Here is a 17001-nt window from a genome sequence, read left to right as displayed (position 1 = left end):
TGCTAATTGTAGTAAATGTGAAAGTTTTTTTTTTATTAGTACAACTGATAGGTCATTTTGAAGAAGCTATTACATAACTTCTTTCTATATTAGCCTGAGTTGAGAAAGGGAATACTAAAAGACTTAGTGAAAGACTGAACTTAGGAAAACAGCTAATTTTTCTGAAGTGAAATGTAAGCATTGTCAGGAGTTGTTAAATCACTAGATAAAAAGAATTCACACTTATTTCAAGAAGAAAATTAGTTTCTTCAGCTTCTCCACATCAAATGAATGAAGCTTTGTCTGCTGAAGAGGAAGAGAAAACATGGGTTTGATGATCTTCTGAGTGAGACATCTTCAATGTCAGTGAAAGTTAGCCACGCTGAAAATGTAAGTCCCTACTCCAGGTCTTTCGGCAGCTCTTCAACAGCAAGCTCCTTTCACAGCATTCTCAGTTCATCTTTGAAAACCACAATATGACAGATCAATTGGCAACTGCACCTTGAGAAAAAAGGAAGAAAACAAAGCAATGAAGGCAAAGGCTTGAACTTGATAGAAAGTTGCAACCTTCTTTTCTTCTTAAAACATCACACCCTCAGTGTAGCACAAAATGAGCAATTTAAAAGTGATTGAAGACCTTTGCCCTGAATTCAGACAGATTTAAATTTGTGGCTTCAAATTAGATACTGCAAGTGAAGAGGCAGAAGAAAAAAATTAAAGGAACAACTAAAAGAATCAACTTTGACATTAAAGCATATGGTTTGTTGCACATGAGAAATGATCCAATAATGGATACAAGTATCCATAGAGAAAAATGAGTTCTAGGGAATGCTATCGATTTTATGTCTGAAGAGAAAAGCAAAGAGTATTGTGTCCGGGTTGGATTAGATATTGTCCTCTAGTTTGAAAGAAAAGCATGAAACAATTCTTTACCTTTGTTATAATTACGGAAATACAGAGATTGGATCTATTTACATAAAAAGTCACTTAAGGCTTTTGTGTGGTGAATGTTCGATATACTTCAAAAATGTAGTTGAGAAATTACACGGCACTGAACACTGTTGTACGGCACATTTCAGCAGTTCAAACATTCTCCTGCAACCATCAATCTCATATTGAAAGTAGAGGATTGATGTTCCATCTTCCCAACAGCATTCAAAGGAACTTCATGGGAATCTTTTTTCCAGATTTTAATTGAGGATGGCTCACATAAAGTGATCTAAACATACCTGAAAATCCAATCCATTTTACAGAATCCAAGCAGTATTATGTCACCTTTCTGTAGAAGGAAATCTGTTCTGAAAGGTCGCCGTGCTTTCATCAGAAGTAGCACAGGCATTCAGATTTGTGTTGAGCCCAAATGGAACCGTGATCAGAACACAACTTTGCTGGTTTTGCTATACAAAGATTGTATTTACAAAAGTTATCACGTAGCATTTTTGAGGGATGGTAAGCTTATAAACATACAAGTTTATGGTTACAGGCACAGTGACAAAGTGGCTTTTCTAATTATAAACTATAATCACACAGGGGAAAAGTGTTCTTCTTTAATATACTTTTTTTGTTGTTGTTATTAGAAATGTTATTTAGCCTAAACACTGATAGTTAATACAGAAGACAGATTTTGGTCTAAATTAAGGAAAAGTATCAGAAATTTGGCAAGCAGGCTCTAAGCTTACTTTTCTTTCCTCTTTCAACACTGACAGGTTTTTTGTGTGACAAATTTGAGAGGAAGTTATGTCATAATTTGTCAGAGTAGTAAAATCTGGGGGCAGAATCATAGCAGATAGATATTTAAAATTGGTAAGATGCAAGTTTTACAAAGTATATGCAGTTCTGTTCAGCACACCTAGTATGCCTCTGTGGTAATTCAGATGAATTTGTTTGAACTGTTAATCTCTGAAAATCCTATTTTAAAATATGCTGGAATGACTTGTCAGAGTTGGGCAGCATTCTCAGAAGAGATCAGCATCCTTGCTGATCTTCTTTCCCCTGTATGGATCTCTTCCCTAAATGGAGTAAGAACAATGTATTTCCAAAAGCACTCTGAGCAGACTCCAGCATGAATCGAGATTTGTCTAGGCATTGTTATTCTGGAGTGCTATGGCAGCAGAGACTATGCTGGTAAGACCTTTCTCCTTATGCCTTGAAACGTCTTCCTATTACTAAGAGGGGAAATAGTGGAGGGGGAATTACACCTGAGTCTCAGTGTACTTTTGCTCTCATAAAATATACTTGAAATCCAGTAGCAAAATGCATATTCCTTACCTCTACCCTCTAACCTATGTTGCAATTCACCATTATGAACAGTGATTTTGTTAGTGCAGTCTCCGTCTGCTAGTGTCAGGTACTGTGAATTTTAAGATTAATGCCCTATTTTTATAGGGTCCAGTCCCCGTTGAGCAGGGACCAGATTTGCTCCAGAGGTCCCTTTCATACTAAACCATTCTGTGATTCTGGAGATCAGCATAGGTCCATATGATGTAATTTGTATTCATTCTTATTTAAGTATTTATTCCATGAAACTGGAAGAGTAATAAGGCAGTTCTAGAAGGTAAACAGACTGACCTAAGTCATTATAGATGTCAGATGTTAGGCTGGCATCAATTCACGCCAAAATAATGGGAATTTACTAAGAATTTATTAAAGAAGAATTAAAGAATAGGTGTTGTCAAATAAATAGGTATTATCGGTATTGTCAAAGAAATCTGGTTTACATTTATATGTTTACTAATTTATAGACGTGATATATACAGATTCTGATAAGACATTTGAATTGGTAAGGAAAACATTCTAATTCAAGAATGAATCCTATGCAATGTCAGCAAGGCACATGGTGCTCTGGTTTCGCAGCTCAGAACTCAAAAACAGTTGTCAATAGAGAGTCATCCTAATTGGAGTTCACTTTGCATAGGGCTGATGCTAGTGCTGTCGATAGGCTAGTGGAATTCTAATGCTATTCAACATTTTCCTCACTGTTTTAATAAATAAATTATTATTAATAAATAATAAATATAAATATGGATAACATAAGGATGGCAGAAACAGTAACTACTGACCAAAGCCAGTGTATTCTTATAGGATCTTGTGAACTGTTTGATTAAATTATACCTATTCAAAGAAAGTTTTAGCACTACCAACAACAAGTTTGTATATTTATGGACAAAGAATATATTGTCAGTTGCTCAGTTGGAAAAGAAATTGTTTCTTGGAAAACCATGATTCTGAAATGATTTCAAGGTCACAGTGGCCAAATGATTCAACATTAGTTCCCAGGATAACGATTTGGCAAAAATATGTCACTTGAATGGGAAATGGACTACTTGAATGGTAATTCAAATTTTGGGTATGGAATTGGCACTGGCATCTCGAAAATGTTTCTAGGCCTGTATTTTAAAAAGAACAGTGAGCACTTTGAGTGGATACAGAGTCATGGACATAATCACAGAGAAGTGTTTCATAGTTTGAAAACTGAAGGGCCTAGTCTGCTTAATTCATCAAAAATAAAAAAAATAATTCAGAGGTAATTTGATTACAATACATAAATACTTTCCAGGGGAGAAAATAGCACATGGCAAAAGGCTGTTCATTTTAGGGAAGATCGGCACAGCTCTGTTTTATGCTGGAACTTCAGTCCAGATAAATTCACTTCAGAAACAAAACTCAATTTTTTTAACTGAGTAAGAATAAACTACAGAGCAAGATGGAGATTCTTCATCGCCCAAGATGAAGGTTTGAAAATTTCTCTGAAGAAATATGAATAACCTTCAAATCAAAACAGGACGGCTTTTTTGGATATACTGTAGTGAAAAATAAGTTAGCAGCCTTAGTATAGAGTGGAATTTAATAGACTGCTATATGCCAGATATCCAGCTAAAGATTTAAAAGCCTTTCCTGACCTACTGAATTTACAGAAAAAATGCATTTACATATAAAAATAACTTAAAAGAAGTTTAACGTTCTAAGTTATGCATTCAAGAAGGGGAATAATAGAATGTAGGTTTCCTGGCCAAACTTGACTCAAACTATTTTATCTGTGCATTATAAAGTGGTTCCATTACATGCTGTTAGACGTTGGAGGTTATATACAAAATGGATAAGGTGCCCAAGAGAGTAAAAATCATCACCTTGCTAAATAAGTGGATTAGTACCACGGAAATATTATGTGATCATGCAATTTTAAACTTATTCTAATGAATATGCACGAAAAAAGCTATTGCTTGCATTTACTGGCTTGTGAATACTTGCCTCTGCAACATCTGTGATCCTTCAATGAGAGCAGTGGGATTGAGCAGGAATGAGAAAGACTCAAATAGGAAAAGGAAACCCTAAAGTCAGATCTCTCTGCAAAAGCTACTGAGTTCTCTAAATACATTGTGAAAGAAAAATACCTCTGTTATGGATAGTTTCTATTTCCAAAATAATTATTTGGACCCAACTCTTCTCTTACTTTGTCCTGTTGTAGATAAACTGGGACAAATTTGAAAGGCTGCTGTGTTTAACTAATTACCGGACTGATTACTTACCATGTTTGTCCAAGCATGGTACATTGGCTGAGCAGAGCTTGACGGAAGTCTGGAGATGCTAGAATGAAAGCGAAGATAGATCATTTCTGTAAACCTTGTATATGGTTCGTTGAAAACTGTGATGGAAGAACTGTGAGAACTGATTTATTTCACATATCTGTATGCTGAGAAGGCAGATAGAGAAAGTGTTATAACTCTGAATAAAAAAGAAAACAAGAACGTAATTTTAGTGATTGTTTCTTGTTCTCAACTGCATATAATTGTATAGGGATTTTTCCCTTTTTTCTTCCATATGCCACCTGAAGAATAACTCAAATGTTCTTCTCATGTACTACAAATAGTAAAAAGCAAGTGATATAGAATAGAAAGAAGCAAATGTAGCAAAACAGTGAATCTGTACATTCTTCTGTTTATGTATTTTTTTTTACGTATGAGAAGAAATTTTTAGGCAAGAAGCATGGACTTCGTGATATGCAAAATTAGATGGAAATAAGGATGAGGAGATACAAAGGGCAGTGGTAGTGTACCCAATGACAATGATAGGTTAGTAGAAATGACTGTCACCAATGTGGAAGAATAAAAAAAAAGAAAAAGAAAAAGAAAAAGAAGAAGAAGAAGAAAAAGAAAAAGAAAAAGAAAAAGAAAAAGAAAAAGAAAAAGAAAAAGAAAAAGAAAAAGAAAAAGAAAAAGAAAAAGAAAAAGAAAAAGAAAAAGAAAAAAAAGAACAACAACCCCAAACCATGGACTTCTTAATTTGAGGAAACAGGAAACCAGTATTATGTGCCAGAAAGAACTGGCAAGGATTTTCAATTAATCTTTCAGTTCCAGAATTGGTACTGTAGATTGGCAGGTATCAAAAATTGTTTCTGTTTCTAAATAGACAGGGAAGAACTGCAGGATTGCTCTTTGGCTTTGGTACTGTTCAAAGCTTCAGGGCTTTGGAAAGATGGAGTAATCGAAGTCATGCAAATACATATAAATGGAAAATGGGATAAAATGTGAGATCGTGTCAGGCAAACCTCATCTCTTTCTTTGATAATATAATGCAGTTCTTAAAAAAAGAAGTGGCTTGATAAACCTACATATAAGTAACGTTCGAAAGTTTTCATGGAGGTAATTATTTGAGAGGGAGAGGCCAGGAACTGAATTTCTAAAAAATGTCCAAACACATCAGGGTATTTTGAAAGAGGTTGTAAAAATACAGGGAGTTTGTCTATGATATTTCTGAAAAATGCATCTTGGGACTGCATCTGTGTAATATTTCCCATTAGTGATCTTACTGCAAACACCTGTTCGTCCTTACGAAAGTTACTGATGACACTGAGTTGGGAGGTGTAAGTAACAGAGAGGAGAATCTGCCCATTGGGTGGCTTGAACAAGATGACTGTGTTTGCAGGAGGCATCAAATCAGAAAACAAACTTTTCTGCAGTGCCATTCAGTTAGGGACTAATGGCAAGAACTGCTGTGAGCTGGATGCACAGTGATGCAGGAATTTGGACCTCAGTGTTTGTTAAACTAAATGCACTAATAGCATTTTCAGCTATGAAGAAGATCACTTTATAGTCAAAAATGCATTTCCTGTAGATACTGGAAAATGTTGATATTATTAGGACAAAGCACTCTTTAAGATTTCATTTGGCTTACTGATATCAGTCTGACCACTCACACAGGAAAAATTGTGTATTTAAACTGGAACAAATGCAGAAGATGTCTTGAAAAGTCATTACAGGATTGGTAAAAAATTCTTTCAAATGCGGATTAAAAGAATGTGGATTCATATGGCTAACCAAGATGAAGGTTCAGGGAGGATATAAACACTTTCTAGAAATACATTTAGGCATAAATTGCAAGGAGAGAGAAGAATAATTAAAGTTAAAAGATAAGGTCAAATGGATATGAATTAATCAAAATATTAAGACAGAAAGTTAAATTCTCTAACCATTAAAAAAAAAAACAACTTCTAGAGCAGTCTTCTAGACAGAGCAATGGGTGCAAGGAGTTCTGAATGACTTATAGGGCGAAGCTTGATACGCTGATGGCAGGCTAAGGCTAATTGTGAAGCTGGAAAGTAGAGGTTGTGAGTGAGGCTTTGTGCATGTGGCGTACCGCCATTCTTAGAAGAGCACTAAAAGGAGATTTGCTCTCCATGTGTCACTGCGTCAACAAGAGCCGTGTGTTTTGCTTGCCGTAATATTAGAATGTGGAAAGTGTGAGGCCAGAAGAATTGGTAACAAGATATAATGACACAGATACAAGGAAAGACTGTGTAATGTACTGTCTTGGTTTCTGTCTTGTTATTACTAGGTATGCCCCCAAAAGAATACATCTTCCAAGGACATGTTTTGGTATGGCATGCAAGGGATTCTGTGGCTGATAAATGAAAAGAGAAAAGATGGGCCAGCCCATCCTGGCTTTGTTTAGGTACTTCGTCCTTTACTGGGTCATGAGCTTTGAGTAGTTATTGTGGCATTTAACTTCAGCATTCACTTAATGTATCACATCGCTAAGAGTTGCCATTAATTGGAAAGATGGGAAGAGGAAAAGAAGATTTTTACTTGTTCTCTCTTTTTTGGCAGCATAGTTTCTCTTTTGTGCTGTTATTCACTCTGCGATCTTTCTCTGATGAGATTGGCCACAGCCCTGTTGGGATTTCAGGTTTACTACTTCCACTTCAGGTCAGAAATCTGCAAGGATTATCTTTTGATTAGGATGGGGGTAAGGAAGGATGCCTTTCCCCATAGTTTGTAGAGTGGTCCATTTTAGGATTAAGTTCATATCACCTAACAAATCCCCTGGCATTGTGGGTGCTCAAAGCGTTACAGACTTCCTTGGTATCTTTCTGTAAAACCCAAGGGTTTGAGTAATGAAATACCTTTGTATTGCTGGAAGGTGGTGGGGAGGGACTTCCAAAAGTAGGAAAGTATGAATGTTCTTGTAGACCCTGTTGTTTGTAGTGTCCTTCTTAGATCCTGGATTGAACTGGTGCGTGATCCTGATGCTAGAATTATGATCTAGAGCACTGCTTTATTGATGGAGTATAAACCTGAGTTCTTTGCTGTTTGATTTTATTCAAGTCCGTATCATCTTTCCTAAAAATTGAGGTGCTAACTATAGCTTTGTAATTAGTTTCCAGCTGGCTGACTGTATTCCCTCTGAAGTTTGAACTAGGCTGGATATCCTTCATCACTTTCTGACCTGTTCTATAGTACTGCTGTGTTCTTTTGTGCGTTTGAGAGTTAAGATGCATTTAAATTATGGGGCAGTTGAAATTTATAATCATCATCATGCTGTCTCACAGAGAGCCATTCCTAAGACACATTGTGCTGCAACATTAATATTTATCATCTTATGTTGTTATTAAATTATTATGACAGGTATTTATACTTCTTTACTATTAGATATGAATGAAGTATAAAAGCATTCCCTACTTGGAAAGGGATTGTAATAATAAAACCATAAAACAGACAAATAATAAAGGAATGCATTAAGTAGCACATGTGTTAATTTAAGACAAATCAGTATTTTAACCTCCAGAAAAGGAAAGTACTGCCCAAACACAGCTAGTAAGGTGTAAGGAACAATTAAAGATGAGAAATTCCAAGGGAAAAGAAGAAGTATTATCTTCTATCCATTTTTAAGCTTTTATGGAATTCTTGAGGGAGCTGAGATACTCAGACTACTTTAAAAATCTGAAATAAGTTACTGCGATGTTTTAAATACTTGCATAGCTGCAGTACCAATCTATAAACAATGCTGGCAGGAATTCTGAATGTACCAACTTCGATCAATGGGAACACTGAGGTTATTAGGGCTTCAGTTCTTAAAAGCTACACTAGAAATCAGTATTTCAGAACCAACTTTTTTCTCTCTTATGGAGGAAAGAAATTCCTGAAATGTAAGTTATTCTGAAAAAAAAAAAAAAAAAAAAAGAATGTAAAGGTAACAGATTAAATGTATTTTAAAGAGATTATGTTTAGCAGGCTATCAAATTTGGAAGATTTGTAGGCTCCTTGTACCTTGCCCAAGATGGCAGTTTTGTTCCCAGTGTTTGTTGTTCCAGGGCACAAAGATCGCTGCTGAGAAGCGTGCTGCTTATGCGATACGCCGTTGAAAGTGTTTCCCAATGGGGTCCAAAAAAGGACACAGTTCTTAGCCTGAGAACTTAAGACTTTCAGACCTTTCCACTGAAACGTAAAATGCTAGACCATATCCTTAAAGATCCTCTTAGGTACGACTAAGTACAGCTCCTTTTCATTTGATCTTTTAAAGGAAGAACTCCCACATGAAGCTAGGATAGAGGAATCTGCAGGGAAACTGGTAGCTGTCTCAGTTTGTAGGTTGTTGTTCTTTTAAAATTTCTTTCTCTCTTCCATGGAAGGAGTATACCCCCTCTTCTATACCTCTGCTTTCTTATTTTATAGCCTTCCCTACTAAGAAGAGAGTTCTCCTCTCTTCTTTCTAACAGTGTACCAAGTCACGGGTGTTAGTTCAAGCAGTGTGTGGAAGCTACTTTCCTGTTTTCACACAGAGGGAGAATTTAAATGCAGAGTGAACCAGGAAGGAGTTTATGTGTGGCATCCCTGACAGAACTGCTGAGTGAGTTTCACTGGGGAAAAGTTCAGAGTTTGACAGATGAATGAAGGAAAGCAACTCCTGTAATATAAGCAGAGAAAGGAAGAGAAGGTGATCCAACAGCAAATGGTTCTGTAACATTCTTGGATTCTCTCTCAGAGATGAAAGCTTCTTGCATCAAGACCATTGGGATCATTCACCTATGGCAATGTGCTGGTTAAGTTTGTCTGGCCATGATACCATCAGTTAGCATTTCTGGAGAATGGAGAAAGTTTCAACTAAATGTGGTTGTACAGATATCATGCAGTGCTATCTCCTCACCCAAACACTTATGCAGGTTTTTCAGAGACAATAAATTAAGCCTCAAGGAGAGACAGTAGATATTAACTGAGTGGGAGAAGAGGGGCAGGAAGGCACAGCAACTCTTATGATGAAACTTGTTCCTTTCTCTGTTGCTTGAGTTGCTCAGTTGGACAATCTTCCGGTCTACAAATCTAAGAATGTTGCCAAATAGCTGCAGAAAAATAATTTCCAGAAAAGGGTGGCATCTGATTTGTTTCCTACATCCTACCCTGACTTGTTGTGGTTTTGGCTGCAAGACTACAAGTCTAAAATTGAGAGAAGTGTCATCAGCCCCTAGAGACAGTGTCCAAACAATTGAACATGTTTGGAGGAAAGGTTTATTCTTTGGCTCTCTCAATACTCGTGGCTGCCAATTATTGAGCAGTTATGGCCAGACACAGATGCTGTGTTGTTCATGGCTGGCTTTTGGGTTCAGAAGTATCTGGAATTGTTCAAGGAAGGCTAAGGAGGTGTCCAAACATTTCCTCAAGGTTCCTTTGATATTTTGTTCTGCTGACGGTCTTTAGGCACGATGGTTTCCCTGAGGAGAAATTCTTGACTCATATCTCAGAGGCTGGGCTAGTATAGGAACTCAAACAGAGAGGTTAGAATTCCTTTTCTGGTCATCTGAGAAACTGGACTCACTGAGGTCTCATCAGCTCAAGGCAGACAAGGTTTTGGAAGAGCTGGAAGCCACTGATTTCATAGGCAGTTTTCAGGGCTGGAATAAAGCTCTGTTCTCACAAGAACTCTTTGCAGTGCTGAAAGTGACACCAGTAGCAATCCTTCTTTAAGAATTGGCTACTTGCAATGACCAGAAAAATCTGATGATCTTAATCAAAGGAGAACGCAAAAAACATGTCTTTCTCCTTCAAAAATAAATCCAAATTATTGAGCCATTACAGCCTCAGTAATTTCTTCAAAATGAAATCAAAATTGCTCCTGAAATCCAAAGTTAAAACCAAAGTTGAATCTGTATATCAGTTGTGAATTTGGCTGAGACATCTGAAGCCAGAGTGGAGATGTTTTTCTTTCTCTCCTTGTAATTCTTTATCTCACCTTTTCTTTGGATCATTGGGTTCAAAAGGGTGGTGATTTTGACTAGAAACATAACCAAAATCTCTAAGTTATGTTCCCTTCTATTCCAGGTATCTTGCTCATGAAAAAACTGTTGAAGGGTATTACTTGGCCATGGAAAGGTATAAATGATAGTAGATATTATCAGGAGGAAGAGGTTCATTTTCACTACTTAGTGGTTTTTGGTCTCAGCAATTTGGACAAGTACCTCAGGAAAAGGAAGTTCTGCATGCTTTGCTTGGAGACAATAATCAATCTTTTCAACATTTGGGATGAATTTAGGTCTCTAGGCCTTTGAATTATTTCCATCTAGATCTCAGTAAGACAAGAAAATGCATCATGTTCTTGGTGGGCTCTGACCATTGCTTTTCGAGTTCTTATCCTTCAGATAGATCTTCAGTAGTCCTTAGGCTATCATTAAATGCTTGGCAATAGTTGTATATTTTCTTTGTTGTTGATGTCTGCAGGTGCATTAGTTATCTGAAGAACTTACTCATTAGAGATCATTTTTACAGCACAATAGTCCATGCCTTCTGGGAGATTCACTACTCTAAGAATCTCTGTCAAAATAAGACTTTCTTTTGCACAGTTTCAGCTTCTTTCCCTTGATAGAGGCCACCTGGTATCTCAGATGGGCTCTAGTTCACCTGTTCTTGGACACTTTCTAGGATTTAATGTAGGCAGATGATCAAGTTATATCAACGACAGAATACTCCGGCTATATTATTCTGTTAATTTTATATAAAAGAGTTTTTATATGATCTTTGAAGTATAAAATAAGCACTTGGAGCTTGGACTGGATGCATTTTCCATCATCGAATGAAAGACTTGGTCTGATATCAACCAAATATACTTTAGCAGAGGTGCCTTCTTAGCCTGCTCCAAAAATCACGATTGGTGAGGAGCCTCCATTTCAAATAACAGAGCAATTCTTCGGAGCAAATGCGAACACAGAGACCATTTTGCAGTCTAAAGCCTACCACTTACTTTTACCGGTTCTCTTTTCTGTCAGCCATGCTATAATGCTCTTTTGTGCACCAGTCAAGGTTTCTTTACAGCATCAGTTTCAAAGTAAAATGTGCTAATTCTCACAAGGAGTTTTTAACTTTAAAAAAGACGATTTGTGATGCATCCAGTTGTGTCCATTAGGAATCAAACATCATCAGAGTAAGCTTATCTGGATGGGATCCATGGTTCCAAAGCAGTCCACTTGCCAGATTTGCCCTAAGATGAGCCCCTAGAAGTTGTGAGCTCCACAGCATCTTTTCCAGCAGAGGTAGGAGGAGGGTTCTACCCTAGCTGTGGTTTGTCAACAAAAGAGATGTATTTCTTCTGAATCTGAGGTAAATATTCCCATTAACAGAACTTTTACATTCCTTACCAAAAGCAAAAAAAGTCATCCTTTTCTTCAAGAGAATCTCTGAATCCCAAACTGCTTCTGCTTGCAAATCAGAGCAGGTTGAGCTTATTCTTCTAGACCAAACAACCAAGACCTATCACCACTTTCTGATGTTCTAAACAGTGAAACAAACTTGCTTGTAGATAACAGGATTTGAGGGTAGTGCCTTACCTCTGCATGGCTGCATTCTTACTCTGCTCATCTGAACCTTCATCCTCGTCTTTCAGCAGCTGTGTCTGAGCTTCTCTGTACAGAAATCTCTCAGGAAACCCCTAGTTGCCTGACGTTGTCAATCTTCCCATCAGCCCTCTGTTTGCTCGAAGTATTGAGGAGTGCTACAGGGACAAGGAGATGCACCTTCACTAAATCATTAGTCTCACAAGAAAAGCTTGAGAAAAAGCTATTAAATTTGCCAGAGTCACAGTTACGTGGTAATACTCATATGAATTAGACATTGATTAAAAGGCAGAGCTGTCAGATTTTCCACATGACAAAAGGTTAATTGTGGGGTGCCACAAGGTCCAGTACAATCTTCTGCTATTGAGTGTAATATATTGAGCAGTTATCTAAAAAAATTGGGTCAACAATGAAATGACAAATTTTGCAGATGACATGAAAGCAAATAAGTGTCTGGAATTCAGATCCATACCCTATGAAATCCCCCTGTTGTGTTGCATTTCCTATCACGGCAAATTCTATTAGTCCTTTCCACTGTATTCATGAATGTAACTTTCACAATACAATATCCCAGCAACCTTATGTTTTGCATTCTGCTGAGTGAGGTTTATAGCTTTTCATTTTCAGCTTTGGGCTGACTTGAAAGACTGTATCCATGTCCCAGCCTGCAGACTGGAAGTACTTCATTACTATGCAGAGCAGGTACTGAGGGAGACTGTCTCTATGCGACAGCTCTCAATCCACTCTGATTATTACGGCTAAAGGAAGAGAGTGTGCAGGGGAAACTGAAGAGAGTAAAAGGGAAAAAAATAGATTTTACAGACTTTTCAAATTTAAAAAAATGGATTGGTATCCAGAAACATTAGCCAACATAATGCATTTGTGTCTGTATTAGCAGCCAGTCATTCTATCAGTAAATTTAAAACCAAATATCTCTAAAAGACAATCACAAGGAAAGAAGCCAAGCCAAGCCTCAAATACTCATTACCTGTTGAATTTATTATTTCTGGACACTTTTAAGGAAGAACTTATGGCTTTTACATGAAAAGCATCACAGCATCAAGTGAAAATCCACTCTGCTACTAATTTTCTTGCTTTCTGCTTGGGCACATGGATCCCTGTCAAGACTGTAAAGCTGTGTCCATTGTAAATGTGTGCACTGGCTTTCAGGGGAAAGGACATGGAGGAGTTTGAAGTGTAGAATATCATGATTTATCTGTTTTCTTATAGCAAGGCATAAAACTATGAGAAAAAAAATGCTGTCTTTGTCTGTTGTCGTTCATCTGAACGACTGAAAAATGTTCCACAGATAATCAGATCCTCTCCCTTTTTCCAGTTACATATATCCCAAGTGGCTTCTCATCCATGGGTAAATGGCTAAAATACTGCCCCCTCTGTGTAGGAATATAGCAACTGCTTAGCAATGGATTGTCATACTACACAGTAGTTGGAGGGAAAAAAAAGTGTATGGAAGCATAACTATTTTTTTTCTTAAATGAGAATATGGAGATCATTTTTTGTGTGCTAGTTGCCTTACCTTCCGCTAGAGCTCTTGCTTTACTCTCCAAACCAGTGGTGAGAGCACTTACCAAGGAAGATCCTGTGCTCCTGAGTTTAGTTTGACTGAGGAGGTTCATTATGCCATCTTCTTCCTCCCTAGGAGGCTGTCTTAACAGTTAGCAAACTGGTTGAAGTAGGGGCAGCGTTTTTCTTCCTGATGGCTCTGTGCCTCTGCTGAAAGGAGTGCAAGATTTATGGTTCCGGAAGAACAGCCGACAAGAAGGGGCATGACTTGCCAGCCTGGTACTCAAGAGTTCTCACCATGACTATGGGATTCGTGTGTTCAACAGTATTTCATATTTCTCTCCCTTTATGTGTCTTTGCACAGCTCACCACTCAGTCGTCTGATTGGAGTATCTCATTTTCTTTTGACATGGCATAGAAGGCAAAGGAGCCTAATGTTCTGTGGGGTCAGGTAGCTAAAGTGAGCTGTTACAGCACCTACATTTTTTATCAGCAGCCTGTAGTTTATTTCAAAGATTGCCCATTTAGTCAGAAGCAGAACTCAGGATTTTTATTTTTGAAAATTAACTGGGACGTTCAGTGAACCACCAGTTCTTTTCAATAGACTTAGATGAAAAGAACATTGAAGAAATGATGGAGTACAATTTCAGACAACCAATTAAGGATCAATGGTAATGTCACTAACAGAAAATTTCCAAAGATCCAGAGGTGCTGGGTTTTCCTATTCGTTAGACATATACAATCCAATATTATCAATTTAAGTGTTTGCATACAGACTTATGTAAAATCATAGTCACTTCTGTAATTGAAAACTATAATTCCATCAAGGAGATCTGACACCAAGAATGGTTGAAATGAAACCCAGGTTGCTACATGTTGGAGCTGGGATTTCCTGGGATTAAGTTGCTTGTATTTATAACCCAGAATCTGCATTCTTTTCCATTGCAAATTTATAGTTTATTTCACAGTCGTTCTAGTTGGGGAGGGAACTGATTATTTACATAATGCAATAATTACGTATAACTCATTACTAGCTTTGATGAGATGAGCCACACCTAGACAAATAAACTTGTTTTCTATCTCTTTGAGATAGACACAGATAAGAAAGAGGCCTAAACTCTCCCATCATGAAGCACCTTTGGTGCATTTGCATCACTCTTGAATCTGGGCTTATTTTTCCACATATTTACACGATATATGAGTGGCAGATAAAAAATAATTAATAAAACATTAACGTCATTGTCCTCATTTTAGTCTGTAGGGTCTTCTTCTGCGCAGCAAGTATGTGCTGTCTGCTAAGCACAGGGCAATGCAACTGATCTCCTGGGATCTGTTCACACCCACAGTTTTAACCATCTTGCTCATCTTGTGTGCTACATGTACAAGAAAAGAATGAATTCAGATTTCAGGGTAATATAAATGCTGGTATTTAACATTTTGGAATGTTTGACTTTGCAACTGTAGTATTCTTTTAATGTAATCTCTTTATGTGTAATTTTCTGTGTTAATTCCATCATGTGGAACCACATTAACTCTCACGTGGATCATTAGTAGAGCTGGAACTTTGATATGCTTGTACAAACCTGTACCAATTGAGCTAAGAGACCTGAACAACAGGCTGCTAGCCTTTATGTGAACCAGCCTCTGAAGGCAAAATGAGACAAACACTTTGTGAAGGGATTTCACAGCTATATGCTGACAAAAGAGAAGTGAGAGGACTCAGGAAGCCTTGTCCTGGTACTGTTTGTGCACTAATTACTAAAGATCTTTTGCTCTTACTTGTTTTAGTCTATCTCCTTATGTATTTATAGAAAGAAACTCCCTGTGAGCTCAGCTCAGCCTGTTGTAGGATGTGCTCAGTATGGATAAAATAATAAACAAATTTATCTACTAGCCTCTTACATGACCAGAGTGTACAAGCTAGCCACTGTGGACTTTATGATTTCAGGTTGGTTTCCTCCTTACCAGCATGAATTATGTATGGAACAAAAAACCAAGTTTGGCTCTGCACCCAGGGCTGCCCTGGCATTCTGTCTGCTGTGGTTCTGAAGCGTTAGGGTACTGAGCCTTCTGAAAATAAATGCAAGGATTTTCTGTCATTCACAAAATAGTATAGTTTTCTGTAAGTTAATCATCAGAAAAGACAGAGGCCTTTATGATGACACTGTACAAAGTATCAGCCTCAGGCAGACAGCGCAGAAAACTTCAAGTCGAATGACTAAAGTTTGGCAGTTACAAGTACCTAAAGCAAGGCGTTCTAACGGAGAGTGCTATTTAACTTTCTTGTACAGCTCTTGAGGAATGTAAAACTTTGCCAGTAGGATCCGAAACTGTAGTAGGGGAAGTACATGTAGATACATGGGACTCAGAACAAGCAGCTGATTAGAAACAACCCAAAACAGGTCAGATTTGTTTAACTGCCAACATTTAGGGAAATCAGTAAACAAACAGAACAGTCTAGTTGTTGAAAAATAGCATTTCAATGGGCTTTGGATTCAATATCATAGGTTTTGTTAGGAAGGGAGATTCAAAAAAAGCAAAAAAATTATATTGATAATCTCCATTCAGCATTTTTAGTCAGTATGAACTGTGAGAGTTATGAAGCCTTTGGTATGAAGTACAGTGCCAGAACAAAACAGTTCGCTTATTTGGGTTGTTGGCTGGAAGCAAAACCACATAGGCCCAATGTAAAATTGAGCAATTTTATCTTGCAGTTTCCATCAGTTTCTGTCTTCTGTCATTTAATAGCATTTGTGTAATGCCGTTGATCTTAAAATCATTTATTATCAGTGTATTTGAGGACATTTTAATATCTGAATTTTAAAAATAGATATATTCTCAGCCCTTTTTTCCTGTAAAAAGCTGATTGGAATCACTGTTGCAGTGCACAGTTTTATTACCCATATTAGGTGGGATTTTTAAATGTTCTAATTTTTTACCAGAAGAACTGGCTTGTTTCATTCTATCTTAGAACAAAAGTTCTAAGTGTATGTAGTTAGCCCATGTTCCCACTAATATTAGGGTTATGATACTTGATTTTCTGGTTGTATTATCTCTAGACTACTTCAATCTGAAATTGATGATCTGCCAATTAATGTGATTGTTGTCTAAAAAAGCAAATTTGGACATTTCTCAATATTTTTGAGGAGCACTGGGCTTAAACCGAGACCTTTGCTTATAATTCATGTGATTCAAGTAACAGCATGGTTTACCTGACCTGTGCTAAAACTGCACAGAACTGCCCTACTCTGCTCTGTGTGTATCTGTCCCGCGCAGCTGTTTCACATTGGTGTCCCCATTCCTCATCTGTCTCTGCAGAATATGATCTTGATTTGTGCCTAGGTTTTATTAAAAGGGCAAAGTGAAGAGGTCTTAGGGCAAGAAAGCCTTGCTTCAGTTTATAG

General features: G+C 37.3%; 1 long non-coding RNA gene across 2 annotated transcripts; it reads right to left on the bottom strand.

Annotated features, from left to right (window-relative positions):
• Window positions 1–13739, bottom strand: LOC107053521. Of its 2 annotated transcripts, none has more exons than XR_006939515.1 (4): window positions 13611–13739; window positions 12068–12231; window positions 4506–4563; window positions 1–480 (listed from the first exon to the last, which is right to left on the bottom strand). It is a non-coding gene; the product is annotated as an uncharacterized LOC107053521 (long non-coding RNA). The 2 variants fall into 2 exon arrangements; XR_001466843.4 differs by having other exon boundaries at window positions 13663–13739.
• Between the last annotated feature and the right edge of the window lie 3262 nt (window positions 13740–17001).

This window comes from Gallus gallus, chromosome 5 (assembly GCF_016699485.2).
Source record: "Gallus gallus isolate bGalGal1 chromosome 5, bGalGal1.mat.broiler.GRCg7b, whole genome shotgun sequence".
NCBI lineage: Eukaryota > Metazoa > Chordata > Aves > Galliformes > Phasianidae > Gallus > Gallus gallus.
The sequence above is the reverse complement of the archived record's forward strand: the minus strand, read 5'-3'. Positions and strand labels throughout refer to the sequence as shown.